This window comes from Theobroma umbraticum, unplaced genomic scaffold (genome assembly GCF_002168275.2).
Source record: "Theobroma umbraticum cultivar Fairchild unplaced genomic scaffold, ASM216827v3 scaffold_20.0, whole genome shotgun sequence".
Taxonomy (NCBI): Eukaryota; Viridiplantae; Streptophyta; class Magnoliopsida; order Malvales; family Malvaceae; genus Theobroma; species Theobroma umbraticum.
In genome coordinates, this window is record NW_018397266.1 from 7384542 (window position 1) to 7403926 (window position 19385).

Consider the following 19385-nt stretch of genomic DNA (forward strand, 5'->3'; position numbering starts at 1 on the left):
TTTTATTTATAAGTTAAAGGTTATTATGATTATTAATTTTTAAATATTTATAATTTATAATTTTTTTAAAATATTAATAATTTATCATTTAAATATTAATATTTTTTTATAATTTAATCATTAATATTTTAGGTATGATATGTTGCTATATGAGATTAGAATGAGCACATGATGTATGATATGTTACTATGTATGTGAGGTTGCGTCCATAAACTATATGAGATAAGAATGAACATATGATGAATACTATGTGTGAGATGTGTGTGATGATGATTCCACATGCTATATGACATAAGTAAGGGTACATGTCTAAAATGCCATACACATGACATAGGTTGAATGAGAAAAATGAAATACATGATGAGTACATAATGATTGTTAGATTGGAATGATATGAAAGGTCGCCCAAGTTAATAGGGGTTATGCCATTGACAACTTTGAGACCTACAGTAATGGGGGTTATACCAGTACCACCTCTTTATGAGACCGGGAGTCAAGCAGTGATTCCATTCCACGTCCTTCACATATGCCTTGGATAATGGCACTTATACCATTATCAGTCCAATGAGTAATAAGGGACATACCGTTACTGACATATATTCTATAGGAGATGGACATTTTCATAAACACTTGAGTTTAACTTTTGTTTTACTTAATCAATGTGTAAAATGTTTATCTATTCTAATGCATGTTATGTAAAATATACCTAGAATGAGGTATCTTAGTTAATCATGAATGAAATTTGAGATGTAAGACCAAGCTTAAGTAGAGATAGTCAAATGAGACAAATAAAGCTGAAATAGCCTAACTTGATACATAAGGAAACCTTGAGGTATCGAGCCATAGAAAGGAAACCTTGATACAAATGAAATGACATGATGGACAAGAAAGCTAGCCTTTTTGATGTATTCTAAAGATATAAACAACTTCCAAAGGGTTTAAAAGACATTCAAAGGTTTGATGTAAATTTATTTATAATATCTTGTTGTTCAAATACTTTATTTAAAAGGTTTCACTATGAGTTCAAAGACTTGATTTATATTTATTTGTAAAGTGGACAAATGTGCATAAGAAAGCTCATACATGCATGGTTATTTAACAGTTATATTTGTGCAAAAGCTCTAACCCTTGGACTTGTACATATTGCACCGAGCCCTGTAGCCAATTGGATTGGTCAAGGCTTAGATCCAACCAGGCAACCATATCAATTGTGATGAATAATTAGAGGTTTTCCTTCATCAATAAGACAATTATTGTAAGTCTATTGGATGATGTCCATGAGATTAATGTTTCTTGTAAGGGAATTGTAAAGTGTTACAATTATGAGATCTTTATGTATCAAAGTATAATCTCTAAATGTTCCCAGGCAATGTATCATTGAGACTGGACATCAATGATGCTTAAAGACTGATACATTCTATGTTCTTTACTTGAGAAGTAAACAACTGATCTTATAGGTTAAAGTGTGGAAAACTATCTAATTACTGCTTTTTTTCCTCCCCTATAAGTGCTATAAAAAGACACTTAAATAGGTTCATGATTGTGTCAAAATATAAGTCCAAGTGCACAAGAAGTCTTTTCCCCGTGTTTAATATATATTTTTTTCTTTTTTTTCTCTTTGGTGCTATGGCGGTGGCTGGTGGTCGCTGCAGCACCGAGACCTCTAACTTGGTCTTTAGGCTTTACTGCAGTGTTCCAAATTTCAACACAATTTTCTCCAACTTTGAGGCCGAACTAGGCAAAATGGCAAACATAAAAGTTGTAGCTCTACCTCTTAGAGTTCCATTTGTGAAAGAATCAAGTCAATTGGACTTCTGTAGTGAAGAATATGCACAAAATACTAGAACATGTGTAGGAAAGTCTACACTTTAATTGCATTTCCTTCAAAAATTAGGCAGCCATTGCATTTGTTTCCTATAAGAGCAACAATTCTTAAGTAATAACTAATCTAAATAACAAAATAACGTCAAATAACTTAAATTAAATGAACTCAACATAAATTTCCAAATTAAAATAAATAAATGAAAATACTCAACATTTAAATTACATCTTTAGGACATAGCTACTTTAATACCCAAAATTGTGACAAAATGACTTTGTTAAATAGAGTTAGCACATCCCAAAACTTAAGATTTAGCTAGTCCTCCAGGAAAACAAAAAAAAAACTAAAATGAAAGCAACTAAAGCAATGAAAACAATCATAAATAACAAACTAACTAAAGATAAGTAGCACTAACTCAATTATCTCCATAATTTTCTCAAAAGTATATCTTTACATCTCCAGCTCAAGATAAAATATAGATATCATTCAAATTCATGTTTCCATTCAAATTTATGTTTTGATTCAAATGCAAAGTGATTCTCAAATGGATTTCCATGTGTGTGCAATCTTTTAGAAAGAATATCATACTTATCTGTGTGAGTTTATGCCAATGCAAAATTTTAAATTAGTTCTCAAACTCCATAAGTTTACTTTTTGTCTCTCTCTCCACTACTGTAGACTAATACTAAATCAAGGATCAATAGGTGTTTGTTAAGCTTGTAACGTATGGCTAGGGTTAAGGTAGGATAAATATCATTAATGTGGCTCAAATCATCCTAAGCACATAATCGTTCTAGGACCTATATTGAGCTTTTATTCATAACCTCCATATACAGCCTTTGTGAATTTTCTTTTGTTCAACACTTTCTTATCTTTTCTTTTTCTTTTATATCATAATTTTAAACCCCCAAACTTATTCCTTTGTATTATTGGTAGTGGGGTGATTTTTATCACTAAGTTTCAAAATTTTCAATTTTTTCAACGACTTCACCTTTTTCTACCCTTTTCACCAACTAGCTCAATACACTTCCTAAAATGATATATGTACTTAGGAGTGAGGAATGCAAAATTGGAATTTTATTTAAAAAGCTAGGCTCAAGTATTATGTGGTTAAACAAAGAAAGGGAAAAATTAGGCTCAAAGGGATATACTAAGGATAAAATATAGCAATGTAGGCTTAAAATGCTCCAATGGTCCAACGATGATCTAAATCATCTCCCTAACTAAGTATTGCCTAGGATTTCACCTCAAGAGAGAATCAAGCAAATTCTAGAATTCTTGACATAATTCAAAATTCACATTAATATAAACCTTCTCCAGATATGCATAATAATTCAAATCAGAAGACAAAGTGCTCAATTTATGGTAATCATGTCCTACAATGATACTTAGCAAAAGAATTTTGCACAAAGCAAGCAATATCTGTATTTATCAAAAGCTAAAGATACGAGACAACTAGGTTCTCACAATTGGATAAGAAATCATCAAAAAAATAGGTATTACTTTACTCTAGATCCTAAAACTTTTAAACAAGCATAAAGAAAAAGTAAATAATAAACTATCCTAAAAAATGCAAGCAAATAAATATATTTCAATTCCAAAAAATTCAACTCTCAGAAAAATTTAATTCTTCCCTCTCAAACTTAAAGTCAGCATTATCCTCAATGTTAGTAAATAAAGAAAACGGTAAAGAATACTCCCCTGGTAGTTGAAGGACTCCTTAGAGATGCTCTAATCTTCCTCCTTATCATTTTCATCTTCATCTTCCTCATTGTTGCCCAAGTTAGTTGAAGGATCCAGTACAGTGGGGAAGTGGTCATGCTTATCCTCATAAAACTCCCATAGGCTCTAAGCTTTTGCTCAATTTGTTGATTGCATTAGACTTGGAAAGAAGCTTGCTGAGTACACTAGAGCTCTAGCTGCTCAATGTATTAAGGCAAAGTCAAGGTCGAGGCTCTTAGTCGAGGGGCTTAAGAAAATGGTGCTAAAGAAAAAAAACCACCAACTGAAGCTTAAGAGTAATGATAGATCAACGTAACATCAATTGGTACCTTCGCATGTAGCTATTCTTCACTTGCATTCCATGGAACATCAACTTTCTTACACAAGGCAATGATTAATGAAGGGAACCACAAACCATCTCTTTTGGTGTTTGTTGTATTGATTATAGCTTGGTAAATTACTTGGCCAATCTTGATGGATTTCCTAGTCACAATGGCATACACAAGAATAACTTTATCCCTTGTAACATCATTGACATATATGGTAAGAAGTACCTTTGCTACCACAAAGTACCACAAAACCTTAGCTGTTAGCTTCATGTCACCTATTTTGAACCAAACTAGTTCGTTCTTTGACCATTTCCATTGAGCCCTTTCTTCACAAAGCACCATAATAATCATATCCCAATCTTGATGCTCTACACAATATCCCCATAGCCATGATTTTCAATATCCAAAACTTCATAGAAATCATTGATGGCATGATTGTGGAACGGAACTTGTTTACCTCACACAAAAACAAACACATTAGTATGTTTAGGTAAATTTACATAGAAATTCCTTACCAATGGGAAGACAACTGCTTTACGATTTTCACAAAATTTTTACAATTCTTCTCTTCAATTTCGGCTTGAATACCAAGGTGATGAATTAAAGTAACATCAAGTCTTCTCTCTGAGATTCGCACACTATTGACAAGGGAGCTAGTATGCCTTATCATAGCATTAGGAGACACAAATTGTGTCCTATAAAAAGAACTATTAGTAAAAATTCTTGATCTATTGGGTGCCATGATCAAAATTTTTGCAAAATTCTCAACTCAAAACCAAGCAAAACAACCCAATAAAGCAAAGAAAATATTTCCAATTTCACAAGCACACAATCACAACTAGGAATAATTCAACTTCTCAATTCTTAAATAATTGCAAGTAATAGTAATTTATACCAAAAGTTCATTAAATTGGTCCATAAACAAATCCATAATCCCAACTCAAGATTTCTCAATAATTTCAAAATACCCACTAACTTAATCAAAACAACTAGCTCAAAAAGTAGAAAATTCCATCAACAATTGTTAATACATCATCACCCTTAAGAACAAAGGTAAATGCCTTTGTGGCACCCTTGTTTCACTTGGTGCTGTGGAGAACATTCTCCATGGTTGTGGCACCCTGACATGATCTTTCATCAGTTCCCTCTAAACTTGATGTTACGGTAAGCTAAGGCTGAAGCTACAGCATTAGGCCTTTTTCAAGCCCAAAGCTCACCTAAGCCCAACTTACTTCCTCTTAAGCCCAATTCCCTCACAACCCTCCCTATTTAAACACCATTTCACCCTCCATTAGCCACCAAATCTCTAAACACTTTCTTTCACTAGTCTTCCATATCTAAATTCCTTTCTCTCTCCAACCTTCAACTTTTCCATCTTCTAAGCCTTTAAAATTCACAAAACCCATACCAACTCCATCAAAATCATCAACAGTCAAGTGGGTCTCAATTTATTTCAAGTAAGTTCCTTCTTTTCTTTCATTTCAACATTTTATCCAATTAAAAGTTATAAGCTTCTCAAGGACTTAATTAAATTATTTAATTAAGTTATTGGACTTAATTAAATAAGAACTTATAAGCTTTTTAAGGACTTAATTAAATTGTTTCATTAAGTTGTTGGATTAATTGACAATTACACAAAAGATTATGTAATTGACCTAATTAGGGTTTTAAAATTAATCCAGGGTATAAATACCTTGCTATATCCTCCTAACATGATGTGAAGCCTACACACTTGGAAAACTCTCTTGTTTAGTTGCCCGTTATGAAGAGAAAAATAGTTTTCTTTCGCTTAGTTTTTTCGAGTGTCAACTATAAGGTTTTGTGTCGAAATTTGGTAACTCTATTATATGGAGTTATTTAGCCATATTTTGTGATGTTAATGCAGCTAAGTCTTTATGTTTTAAATAGTTTTTAGACAGGTTTTATGTTTTAAGTTGAATAGTTTAAAACATGTTAACTTAACTTAATGCAAGTAATTCCAGTTCATTTTCATGTTGAAAGTCATATTTTAAGTCAATATAGATTTAATCCTTGTGTTTGTATGTTTTCAAATGCAAAAAGTTAAATGGTGATCCACTATGCAATGGAAACTAAGTCCAAATTTTTACTAAACGTGTTGCAATAATTCAAACATAACTTGAGCTATAGATATTCAATTAACATGCTTCTTCTACTATTGAAAAGCTGATAGGCATACCTAAAACATTCATGTTTAAAATTTCACCCACATCAGACTCTAGTTAGGAGAAAATCACATTTCAAGAAGAGGTACTACAATAGTTGCACCAACGAAGCATAAATAGCAATGCAGTAGCTTTGCAAGACCCAAGGCCATAGCGCCAAAGGGAGTAGCACTGCTCCAATACAAAATCTTGAGAGTTTAACACCACAGTGCCTATAGAGAAAGGTCGTAAAACCTATTGAAAAACACTAACAAACAAATATGCAAGTGTGGAACGTTGTGGCACCCAAAAAGCAAGGCTGCTGCACTTTGACATGTTTCAATAGAACTCAACTATATGGGATTTCAATTTTTAGGGCTTTTTGGTGGCTATAAACATGTAATTTTCAATAGTTGAAAGGGGGAATCTGAGATAGGAAAGAAACGAAAATTATAAAGAAAAGGAAAAAGGTTTTACAAAGGAAGGAAACGAGAAAAAAATGATGAGGATTGAAGATCGAAAGTCAACTACAGGCTTGTTCTTCATTTTAGTTTTCATTTCTTTCTTATTCTTCTGCTGTAGAAATGATTTTTTCTCTTGAAATTGTGATGTTTGCTAAAGAAATGATGATGAGCTAATCTTTTGTTCTAGGATTATGGTTTATTTTAATATATAGTTTGATTATACAATTTTTCTTTGCTTAGTATTAATGGGTATTGTATGCTTTATTCAAATCCATGTTTAATGTTCTTCTCTACTTGATCACCAATTGAAATGATTAGGTTGTCTAAATGCCAATTGACAGAGGGAGTTTAGGCTAGACTATTGATTTGAATAGCTTATGTTCGATTCATTTAAAGGTTAAGTCATAGATTTGTATTTAGGGTAGACATATATTGAAATACTTTAGGCAGTCAAATTAGGATATAAACTTAATGAGCTTTTCTTAACTAATTTGCATACAAATATGGGATTAATTTTCAAAAGTATGTGTGTAAGAATCTTGACAGAGATTTGTACATAAAATCAGTTTCTAGGTTAGCCATATACCCCATTAATTTAAGTTTAAAGAAAAAGACTATGTTCAAATGAAATATTGAAAGACACCATCATCTTAGGTCTTTACAATAATAGTTTTCTTTTAGTAAATAAAATTCATTCGTATCTTTATTTTAGTTTAAGTGGAAATTTTATATTAATTTTCTATTAAAGTTGAGTGCTTGGATAGGAAACTTTTTGTTACAGATTTAATACTTAGTATAAGTTTAGGAGCAAATCTCTGTGGAAAATGATACTTGACTTATTTCTATATTACTTGAGTGATACGTATACTTGCATGTACAACATCGACAACAAGGTTTTGGTGCCATTGCTAGGGATTTACATTTCCTAATTATTTTGCTGATATTAAATTAAACAAAATTTTTTTACCTCAAGTTTTTCTTTTGCGTTTTCCATGTATGTCTTAGGCATTATATGAGAAGAACAAGAAACTTGGAAATTATCTCTTGTGACCTGAAAATTAAAAGGACATTTCAAAAACTCAGAAAGAAAACTTTACAAAATTTTTCTTCTTCTAGTAAATGGCTAAACAATAGGAAGAGTGACAATTCCAAGAGAAAATAGTGGGTGAAAATCATTCGTTTAGACATTATGCCATTCTGCTAGTCCAAGGTATTCCATCAAGCATCAAAAGACCCACCATTGAAGCAAATAATTTTGAGATCAAGTTGGCCATCATCACTATGATCCAGACATCAATTCAACTTGGAGGTCTTCCAAATGATGATCTAAACATACATATTTCAAACTTACTTGAAATATGTGATACATTTAAGCATAAACAAAGTCATAGATGATGCAATTTTCTTGAGGCTATTTCCTTTCTCGTTGCGAGACAAGGTGAAGCTGTGGTTGAACTTGTTACCTATTAACTAAATTACAACCAGGGATGACTTTGCCTAGAAATTCCATGCCAAATTCTTTCCTCCAGCAAAGACAACAAAAAATGAGGAATGATATTACTTGGTTTACACAATTTGATGCTGAGTCATTGTATGAAGCCTAGAAGGGATTGAAAGACCTACTTAGGCAATATCCTTATCATGGTCTTCCAAAATGGCTCTAAGTACAAACATTTTACAATAGTTTAAGTGGTCAAGTAAGAACCACCATTGATGCTACTATTGGAGGAGCCCCTATGGCGAAGTCAATTAATGACACATATAACCTATTAGAAGAAATGGCATCGAACAACTACAAGTAGCCATCAGAGCGATCTGCACAGAAGAGAGTAATTGAAATTCTCGAAATGGATGCCATCACAGTATTAATTGTATAGATAGCTGCCCTATTTAAAAAATTTGATTCTCTTAACATTAATCCTATTCAAAGTCCTTTTTTAGTGTGTGAATATTATGGAGATGGACATGCCAGTGATCAATGTCTAGGTAGCAACACAGAAACTATTCAATTCCTGGGTAATAGATAGTAACACAACCTCTTTTCCAACACCTATAATCCTAGGTGGAGAAACCATCCAAACTTCTCTTAGAGAAACAATCAAGAAACATTACCTTCAAGGCTAAATATTCCTCACAGTTATCAACAACATAAGCCACTATTTTGGATAAAAAACCATCAATTGAGGAGTTGCTGGCAATACATGGTTAAGATAGACTCCCTCATTCACAGCCAAGCAACTTTGTTGAGAAACCTTGAGACACAAGTAGGATAATTGACAAGTTCAATCAACAATAGAGCTTAAGGGACTCTGCTTAGCGATATGGAGCAAATTTGAAGAAGGAGGGGAAAGAGCAAATTAAGTCCATTATATTGAGAAATGGTAAAGAGTTGAAAGTAATACTCGACAAGCTGAACAAGTTGACAAAAGAACCTATAGTGAAACATAGATAATAAATCTTGATAATCAAAATGAGGAGAAAGAAGCTAAAGTTACACCGCTACGACCTTTTCCTTAATGATTCTAAAAGTAACAACAAGAAAGTCAATTTCAAAAGTGTATGGAGGTGTTCAAGAAGTTTCACATCAACATCCCATTTATAGAAGCTTTAAAACAAATGCCTTCATATGTCAACTTTATAAAAGATATACTATCAATGAAAAGATGATTGGGTGAGTTTGAGACAGTGGCACTCTTTGAGGAGTACAGTGCAATTACATAGAACAAGCTTCCACCAAAGCTTAGGGATCCTAATAGTTTTATAATTCCATGCACTAATGGCGTGATTTATTTTACTTAGGCTTTGAGTGATTTGGAAGCTAGTATCAACCTGATGTAACTGTCTATTTACAAGAAATTAAGTTTGGGGCAGATTAAGCCCACCAAGTGATTTTACAACTAGCAGACTACATCATCACATATCCAAAAGGCATTGCTGAAGATATGCTAGTGAAAGTTGACAAGTTTATCTTTTTAGCAGATTTCATTGTACTCGATATAGAGGAAGACAAAGAGGTTCCAATCACCCTGGGGAAACTTTTCCTTCATACTGCTAGAGCATTCATAGATGTCAAGACAGGAAAGCTTAGCTTAAGAGTCTAGGAACAAGAGGTAACTTTCAATATCTTTAAAGCTTTAAAATTTGCCAATGATCATGACAAGTGCTATGCAATGAGTATAACAAGAGAAATATTTAAGGAAAGTCACCCTATTGACCCACTTAAAGCTTTCTCAGTGGATGCTTTAGAATGGGATGACAAATTTTATTGAATGTGTAAATTTGTTGGATGCTCCTTCCTGTGTCATGAGGACACAGTATGAGGTGTTGGATGCTTCATCTTCATATGCACCAACAAAGCCATCGATAAAAGAGCCTCCAAATTTGGAACTTAAACCTCTACCCAATCACTTGAGGTAAGCATATCTCAGTAACTCATCTACACTTCCTGTTATTATTTCATCTAGCCTTACTAACGTGCAGGAAGATAAGTTAATGAGAGTTTTGTGAGAACACAAAAGGGCATTGGGATAGATAATAGCAAACATAAAAGGGATTAGTCTTTCAATATGTATGCATAAGATCCTATTGGAGGAGGACCATAAAGCCACCACAGAACATCAACAAAAAATCAACTCAATCATGAATGAAGTGGTGAGAAATGAGATCATCAAATCGTTAGACGCTGGTATTATCTATCTCCTATTAGATAATACTTAGGTAAGTCCAGTCCAATGTGTACCCAAGAAGGGAAGAATGATAGTGGTAGCAAACGACAATAATGAGCTCATCTCGACGAGAATAGTAACTGAATGGAATGTATACAGAGATTGTCAAAAGCTTAATAATGCCATAAAGAAATATCACTTTACGCTACCTTTTATTGATCAAATGTTAGATAGGCTAGCAGGGAAGGAATTTTATTGTTTCCTAGATGGGTATTCAGGATACAACTAGATAACAATAACCTCAAAAGATCATGAGAAGACAACATTTACCTATCCTTATGACACCTTTGCTTTTAGGAGGATGCCATTTAGACTCTGAAATGCTCTAGCGACCTTGTAGCGATGCATGATGGCTATATTTTCTGACTTGGTGGAGTAAGCAATTAAGGTATTTATGGATGACTTTTTTATTTTTGGTAATCATTTTGATGATTGTTTATTGAATCTTGATAGAGTTTTGAGACGATATGAATAAATAACCTAGTATTGAATTGGGAAAGTCTCATTTCATGGTACAAGAAGGAATCGTTCTCAACAATAAAGTTTCAAGCAAAAGATTAGAGGTAGATAAAGCTAAGATAGAGACAATCAAGAAGCTCCCACTGCTAGATTTGGTAAAAGGCATTAGAAGTTTTCTTAGGCACACTAGGTTTTATAGATGTTTCATAAAAGATTTTTCCAAGATATCTTAACCTTTGTGTAACTTGTTGGAAAAGGATGTTCCCTTTAAGTTTGATGATGCATGTCATGCTGCATATGTAGAGTTTAAAAAAGATATTGATCTCTACGCCCATTATTGTAGTCCCTAACTAGTCATTTTGATTTGAGCTTATGTGTGATGCTGTTGACTATGTTATAGGTGCAATTTTAGGACAAAGAAAAGATAAAATGTTTCATTCTATATACTATGCTAGCAGATCTTGACAGAAAAGCAAATGCACTACATCATCATCGAGAAAGAACTATTAGTTGTTGCGTACGCATTTAATAAATTCCCTTCTTACTTGATTGGCACAAAAGTTGTGGTTTGCACTAACCATTCAATAATTAAGTATTTACTTGCTAAGAAAGATACCAAGCCACGATTAAGAATGTTGACATTGATGTTACAAGAATTTGAACTAGAAATCAAGGATAGAAAAGGCACAGAGAATCAACTAGCAGATCATTTGTCAAGGTTAGAGAATGACAATCAAGGCAAGGACTCAATTTTGATCAATGAAAATTTCCTTCATGAGCAATTATTATTTGTTGGTGAAAAGAAAATACCTTGGTATGCTGATTATGTCAACTACATTGTAAGTAAACTTCTTCCTCCTAACTTAAATTTTTATCAAAAGAAAAGTTTCTTCATGAAGTGAAACTTTTTGTATGGGATGAATGTTTTTGTTTTATGCAATATCCAAATAAAACGTTAAGAAGGTGTACTCCAAAGGAAGAGGTTGCAAAAGTTTTGAAGCATTGTCACACTTCGGCATATGGGGGACATTTTGGAGGGGAAAGATGCTCTAAAAGTCCTGCAATCAGGTTTGTTCTGGCCTACACTTTGTAAAGATGCTCATAATTTTATCTTACATTGTGATAGGTGTCAACACGTGGGGAATATCTAGAGACGTCATGAGATGCCATTACTTAATATATTGGAAGTGGAGTTATTTGATGTTTACGTGATCGATTTCATAAGACCTTTCATCTCATCATTCAACTATCGCTATATCTTGGTAGCTGTGGACTATGTATCGAAATAGGTAGGAGCTTCTGCACCACCTATAAATGATAAAAAAGTTATCTTGAAATTTTTAAAGAATAATATTTTCACCAGATTTGGCACAATAAGAGCAATAATAAGTGATGAACGCAACCACTTTTGTAATATACTATTCACTACTTTACTTGTAAAATATGGTGTGATGCACAAAGTGGCAACCGTATGTCATCCCCAAATAAGCGTACAAGCTGAAGGATCTACTTAAAAAATCAAGCAAATCTTGAAATGGTCGTAACTCCATCCCAAAAAGATTAGGCAAGAAACTTGATGATGCATTATAGGCATATAAGACAGCATACAAAACTATTATTGGTATGTCTCCTTACCATCTAGTTAATGGAAAAACATGTCACTTGCAAGTTGAATAAGAGCACAATGCCTTTTGGGCATTCAAAAGTTTAAATTTAGATTTAGAAGCTCCTAGTGAGAATCACCTCTTTTAATTAAATAAGATGGATGAGATAAGATTAAATGCTTATGAGAATGCCAGGATATATAAAGAAAAGACAAAATGATGGCATGATAAAAAAATTATTAAGCATTATTTTGAGCTAGGTCAACATGTGTTGTTATTCAATTCTCGTTTGAATCTTTTTCCAAGAAAGTTAAAGTCAAGATCGCCAAGATTGTTTTGTATTTAGAGAGTGTTTTCGTATGGTGTTGTAGAACTTGTAGATGGCACATCTACTGAAAAGTTTAAAGTAAATGGTTAGTAGCTAAAGCATTATTTGAGCAATGACATCAATCACCAACACAACTTTGTCAATCTTTTCAATCCCATTTGAGCTGAAAAGAGAGTTTAGCTAAAGACAATAAAGAAAATGTTGCTTGGGAGGTAACCCAAGTTTTCTACACTTGGATACTTTTTGCGTTTTAATTTTTTTTTTTTTGTTTTGTGGAATTTTAATTATTGATTCCAAATTTTCTTATCTTTTTATTGTTTTTTCAAGTAAATTTCTATAATGATTTTCTCTTGTTTTAAAAAAAAAAATCTTAGCTAGTGCTATGGTGCTGGCTGTGGGAGGTCATTTCGTTGGTGCATTATTTAGGTTCCATAGTGGAACCAGAGGTTGGAGCATTACAATGATGCCCAAAGAGTGTTGTAGTGCCCCACAACTTAAAAAATAGATAAATACAAGGCTAATGACCCAAAAAAGTGCTATGGCATGCCAGATTCAACGTCGTGAAGTCGTGTAGGGCCCATGGGCCTAGAAAAACCACTCTTCCCTAAAAATTTTTCACCCTTCTTCTAAAATTGTAGCCTTTCATCCCTTTTAATACTTACCCATTTTGACCCCTTTCAAAACATCAATTTCTTTGAACTTTAACTGCAGATTAGTGATTTTTAGAGTAGTTTTTCTTTTCAAAGTGTTTCAAGTGCAAAAATATTTTGGTAAGTGCTCTAGTCCTTGAATAAACTTTCTTATGGATGAAATTATGTTTAGAATATGAGTTTTTGCTTAGTCTTGATGGGCCTGTACTTACTTTGGTAATATAGCATGTGGGTTCATGAAATTTTTTGTGTTAGAATTTTGAAGAGTGGGTGTTATGAATAACGTTAATTTTCTACACTTAGAATTTAATTTTGGTGTTATGGTAATGTTAGTGTTATTCATATCGTTGTGGTGTTGAATAGTTAGTATCCATTATTTTGTATATATAGATCATTTAATTTTTGTGTACATTAACTATTTGTGGTTGAAAGTTGTTGTAAGTGTGGTTTATGTTGAGATAATCACCATGGCACCACAGAAAATGCCACATGCTAGTGGAAATGGGAGTAGTTATCGAAGTAAATTCGTTTCAAACGAAGTTGAGAAGCGTCATGCTCAATCCCTTTTATAAAAATTCTTAGTACCAAAACCTAGCATTGATGTTTAGAAAAGGCTTTATCCTAACATATACAACATTATTGATGCACAGCAAAGGGAGAAATTCTGTGCCTAGCTAAAGGTAGTGGTAATGCATGTTGTTGGTGAATTTTATGCCAATGTTACTAAACATGTAATGGGAGACCGTTCATTCAAAAACGTCAAGTATCTTTCGATAACTACATTATTAATCAGTTTTATAACACACCTGACACCGAGAACAATAGAACAGGCAATTCTTGAATGGTGATCTTGATCTGGATAAAGTTCTTAGATCAGTTAGCATTTTAGGCACAGAATGGAAACAACATAAAGGTGTTCCAATATCTTTTAAATCTAATGCCATGGATAGCGATTGCAAGGTTTGATATCATTTCTTAGCTACAAATTGCTTCTAGTGAAACACTAGAGTGATGTGACAGAAGATCAAGTGCTCCTCCTGTACATAATTGTGATCAAGAAATCTGTTGGCATTGGACAATTAATCTTCAACAACATTATCATGTCAACCCATTCACCAGTTGATGAACTATGGTACCCCTCATTGATCACTGCCTTCGGTTGTCAAGTTGTACTTGTTTGGTCACCTAATGCAAAATTGTTACATTTGAAAATTCCATTGGATGGTGGAATCATTCACCGAGTTCACATGAAAAAACAATCTACCATTGACAGAAGTTCATCAACTACACCTCAGCCCTAGCCAGGTAAACAAAATCTTTTAATGTCTCAACCAATGGAATGACTTGAGGGTTGTAAGGACCATCAAGTAACAAGTTTTCAAGTCACTGAAAAGATGATGAGGGCATATGTCGAGCATGTTGGCATGAACATGGCTTCCTTCCCTATGTTGCCAACTGATACCACCTTGGATAACCATGATGATGAGGATGAGGAGTATGACAAATGATGTCGTCTGCAAGCATTGGGCAATATTCTTTTTTTTTTACTATCAAGAACATTGGAGACAATGTTCACTTTAAGTTTGAGGGGGGGACCTCTTATTCTTTCTTTTAATATATTACATTTATATTTTAAACTAGTCAATTTGCATGTTAGGTTAAGAGTGTGTTAAACCTTGAAGGTAGAGTAATGCACCATGAAATTAATTTACCTGTCCAATAATGAAACCATGTTGTCTTGTTATTCTTGTCACTTTTAGTAAAATATGAATATAGTTAAAGTAATATGTTGAATTCTGATGTATAGCATTATGGAAAGATGAGAATTTCACAAGTGAGCACTTTATATTTTATATTGAGTTATTGTGCACTTTTAGAATGATTATATGAATGCAAATTTTTAGACTATGTTTGGAGTTTTAGAATTTGTTGGATCCTTTCTTGAGGCGAAATCCTAGACTACACTTAGTTAAGGAAATGACTTAGGCATCCTTTGGATCAATTAAGCCTTTTGAGCTAACCCAATCAAATTTTATCTTTAGTATACCCCTTTGAGCAAAAAAAGATTTCTCGTTTTCTTTGTCAACCATAAATGACTTAGCTTAGCTTCTAAATAATTTTCCTACTCTATGTCCCTCACTCTTAAGCATGTACAATAATTTAGGAATTATTTATTAATTGTTTGATGAAAAGATGAAGTGGAGAAATATTTGCAATTTAATGCAAGGCATTCATTCCACTATCATTGAAAGAAACAAGTTTGGGGGTGTTGGGTAAAGAATTAAAAAAAATATGCTTAATGAATGAAAAGTGAAGGGAAAAGAAAAAGGTATACTTGGTTAAGAGAAGTAATGCTATATAGGTCCTAGAATAATTATATGCTTAGGGTGATTTGAGCCTTATTATATCCTATATCTTACCCTTACCCAAGCCATATATTACAAGCTGAATAAGGTCCTAACGATCCATAGCTAAATGTTAGCTTACATTAGTGGAGAGATGGGTGAAAAGCAAACTTATGAAATTTTGAGCTAGTTTGAAGTCTATATGAGCATAATCTTATCTAACATGAATGGTACTCTTTGTAAGAGATGTCACACACACATAGAAAATTCATTCGAACATAAGCTTACATTGGAAAGAAATGTAAAATGACAAAATATTGATGATTTGCTATGAGTTGGGAAAACAAGACAATTTATGAGGAAATTAAAGGCGATTAATGGATTGGTGCAAACTCCTTGTTTGATGTTTTCAACTATGCCATCTTAGTTTATTTTTAATTTTGCTTAAGGACTAGAAAAATATTAAGTTTAAGGTTGTGATAACTCTATTATATAGATTTAGCCACATTTTGGGATGTTAATGCAACTAAGTCCTTGTGTTTTAAATAGTTTTTAAACAATTTTTATGTTTTTTGTTGATTAGCTTAAAACATGTTAACTTAGTTTAATTCAAGTAATTCTAGTTCATTTCGTGTTGAAAGTCTTATTTTGAGCCAACACTGATTTAGTCTTTGTGCTTGTAGGTTTTCAAGTGCATAAAGTTAAACAATGATGAACTATGCAATGGAGACCAAGTCTAAATTTTCACTAAACATATTGTGGTAATTCAAACATAACTTGAGATACAAAGATTCAATCAATGTGATTCTTTCACCATTGAAAAGCAAAGAGGAAGACCTACAACATTCATGTTTACCATTTCACCTAAATCAGCCTTGAGGTAGGAGAAAATGTTGTTCCAAGATGAGGTACTGTAGCAGTTTACACCAAGGCAGTATAAGGAGCAGTGCCACGACCTTGCAACATTCAAGGCTGCAACACCCTAGGGAGCAACACTTCTTCCACACAAAATCTTGAGAGCTCAGCATTGTGGTGCCCATGGAGGAAGGCTATTGTACTTTGATGTGATTCAATAGAATTGAACTATTCAAGATTTCAATTTTCAGTGCTTGTTGGTGGCTATAAATATGTGACTTTCAATAGCTGAAGGGAGGAGTCTAAGACAAGAAAGAAATGATAGTTAGAGAGAAAAGAAAAAATGGTTTTACAAAGGAAGGAAATGAAAAGAAAGTGAAGAAGATTGAAGATCAAGAGTCAACTGTAGCCTTGTTATTCATTTTTGTTTTTCATTTCTTTCTTTTTCTTCTACTATAGAAATGATTTATTCTCTTGAAACTTTGATGTTTGTTGAAGAAATGATGATGAACTAATCTATTTTCTAGGATTATGGTTTATTTAAATATGTAGTTTGATTAAATGATTTTTCTCTGCTTAGTATTAGTAGGTATTGTAGTCTTTATTCAAATCCATGTTAAATGCTTTTCTCTACTTGATCACCAATTGAAATAATTAGGTTTTCTAAATGCAACTTGATAGAAGGAGTTTAACTATACCATTCATTTGAGTAGCTTATGCTTGATTCACTTAGAGGCTAAGTGACATATTTGTGTTTAGGATAGACATATACCTAAATACCTTAGGCAGCCAAATTATAACATAAACTTAAACAGCTTTTCTTATCTAATTTGCATGGACATATGGGATTAATTTTGAGAACTATGTGTGCCAAGAATCTCGACAAAGACTTGTACATAAAATTGGATTCTAGGTTAGCCATGTACCCCATTAATTTAAGTTTAAATAAAAACACTATGTTTAAATGAAATATTGAAAGACACCAAGATCCTAGGTCTTTACAATAATAGTTTCTTTTAGTAAAAAAATTTCATTCATATCTTTAGTTCAATTTAAGTGGAAAATTTTATTTTAATTTACTGTTAAAAATCGAGTGCTTGGATAGGAAAAATTTTGTTATAGATTTAATAGTTAGTATAAGTTTAAGAGCAAATCTCTATAGGAAACAATACTCGACTTACTTCTATGCAACTTGAGCGATACGTATACTTGTGTGTACAAAATCAACAACAGAATTTGAGTTTATGAAACTCATCTTTGCTAACACATTGTCAAGGCATAGCACTCCCAATCCTTAGAAAAGGATTTTTCTTATTCATTGATGTGGATTACCATTGAAGGTTGCACAAGGATTCCTTGGAAAGCTTTAATTTGCAACAACTAGGTTAAGGTAGTTAAGCTTCTTGAAGGCTATTTTGGTAGCTTAACAAAAGATTTATCAACCTTTATAATTTAGGTAATATGATATGATCATGTGGCTTTATTTTATACTTTGATTTGGTGCTCATGGAATGAATGTGATTCTAGGAAAGGGAGGTGCATTTTATTTGTTTATTTGCTTCTGCTATATTTTTTGTTTGTATTTGACGAATGACTAGGCCTCCCCTTCCATATCCACTCACGGAGTTTGTGTAAGTCAAATGTCAATTTCTCATTTTTTTGTTGCAAATCAGTGGTAGCTCACCAGCCACCAAAGTCATGATGATGTGATTCGTTCTTCTTTCAGTAGGTCATATAATAGCCTTTTTAAAACCCAGAGAGTTGGGTCATGTTTCGCTTGACGAGTTGATCTTTATTACTCTAGTTTATAAATACTTGTTGATGTTGACTACTGAGCCACTGAATGGCATTTTTTTATATGGAAATGTACAAATGTTATAAGGGCCCATATGATCACCAAGGGTGCATTTTAATGATGTCATGAAATGTATATGTATGTTTACAAATGCTATTAATGAAATGCGTTCACACACTTTATATTGAGAAGTTCCATAATTGTGTAGTGATGCCCATGTATGGATGTGTGTACTCATTGTGATAAATGCTTTTATGGATGATGATGGTCTCTAATAAGCCTACATATAAATGAATGATGATTAAAAAGCTTATTACGGCTTAGTGGGCCACATCCACGTATGAGCTAATGCCGATCACAATCCTCCAAAAAATGAGATGTGACAAATATCCATGAATGCATTGCAACCAACCTTTGCAAAAGAAAGAATTACCACTAAAGTTCCTTTCATAACAATTTTTACTAATCAGTCCTTTCAAAATATTATTATTTATTATGAAATTTATGGATAAATAATTTTCACTATCACATCCAACTCATATAATATCAATTCCAGATTTTCATTCATATTGGATTTTGAAAAAATAATTTTTTTCCAAATATCTGGTTTTTAAAATTGACGCGATTTTTGGATTAGTTTTCAAGAATATAATTGATTAGTATTATTTTAGTTTTACAAGGCTTTTATGGGTTTCTCTTTCAAGAATTATTTATCCTTTTCTTCCCTAATTTTTTCTCTTTAGGTTTCCTCTTTATCACTTTCTTACTCACTTTCTTTATTTTTCTTTTTCTTTTTATTTTCTCAACTTATTTATCTTTCAAACCAAATTTCTAATTGTTTTACTATATTTTTTATTTTTCTTTTTACTTTAAACTTTTTGCATGTAACTAATCTATATATATTTAATTTTTTAACTTACTTTGTTTTTAATAAGAGAAATAGCACCATTTGAGAATTTTGATTTGTGTTTTCAATACGGTAGTAGTCTCCAAGTTAACTCGAACAATAACCATCAATAGGGGTGGAGCCTCCTTTCCTTTTAAGGGGACCAAGGCCCCTCCAAAAGTTTTAAAAAAAATTTTATATTATATAAAATTTTTAAAATTTTTTATATATTTCTTTAA

The 19385-nt window shown here is 32.6% G+C and overlaps 1 non-coding gene across 1 annotated transcript; it reads right to left on the minus strand.

The window, feature by feature from the left end:
- Positions 1-8040: 8040 nt before the first annotated feature.
- On the minus strand, positions 8041-8147 carry LOC149526768 (small nucleolar RNA R71). Its single transcript, XR_016351728.1, has one exon. It is a non-coding gene; the product is annotated as a small nucleolar RNA R71 (small nucleolar RNA).
- Between the last annotated feature and the right edge of the window lie 11238 nt (positions 8148-19385).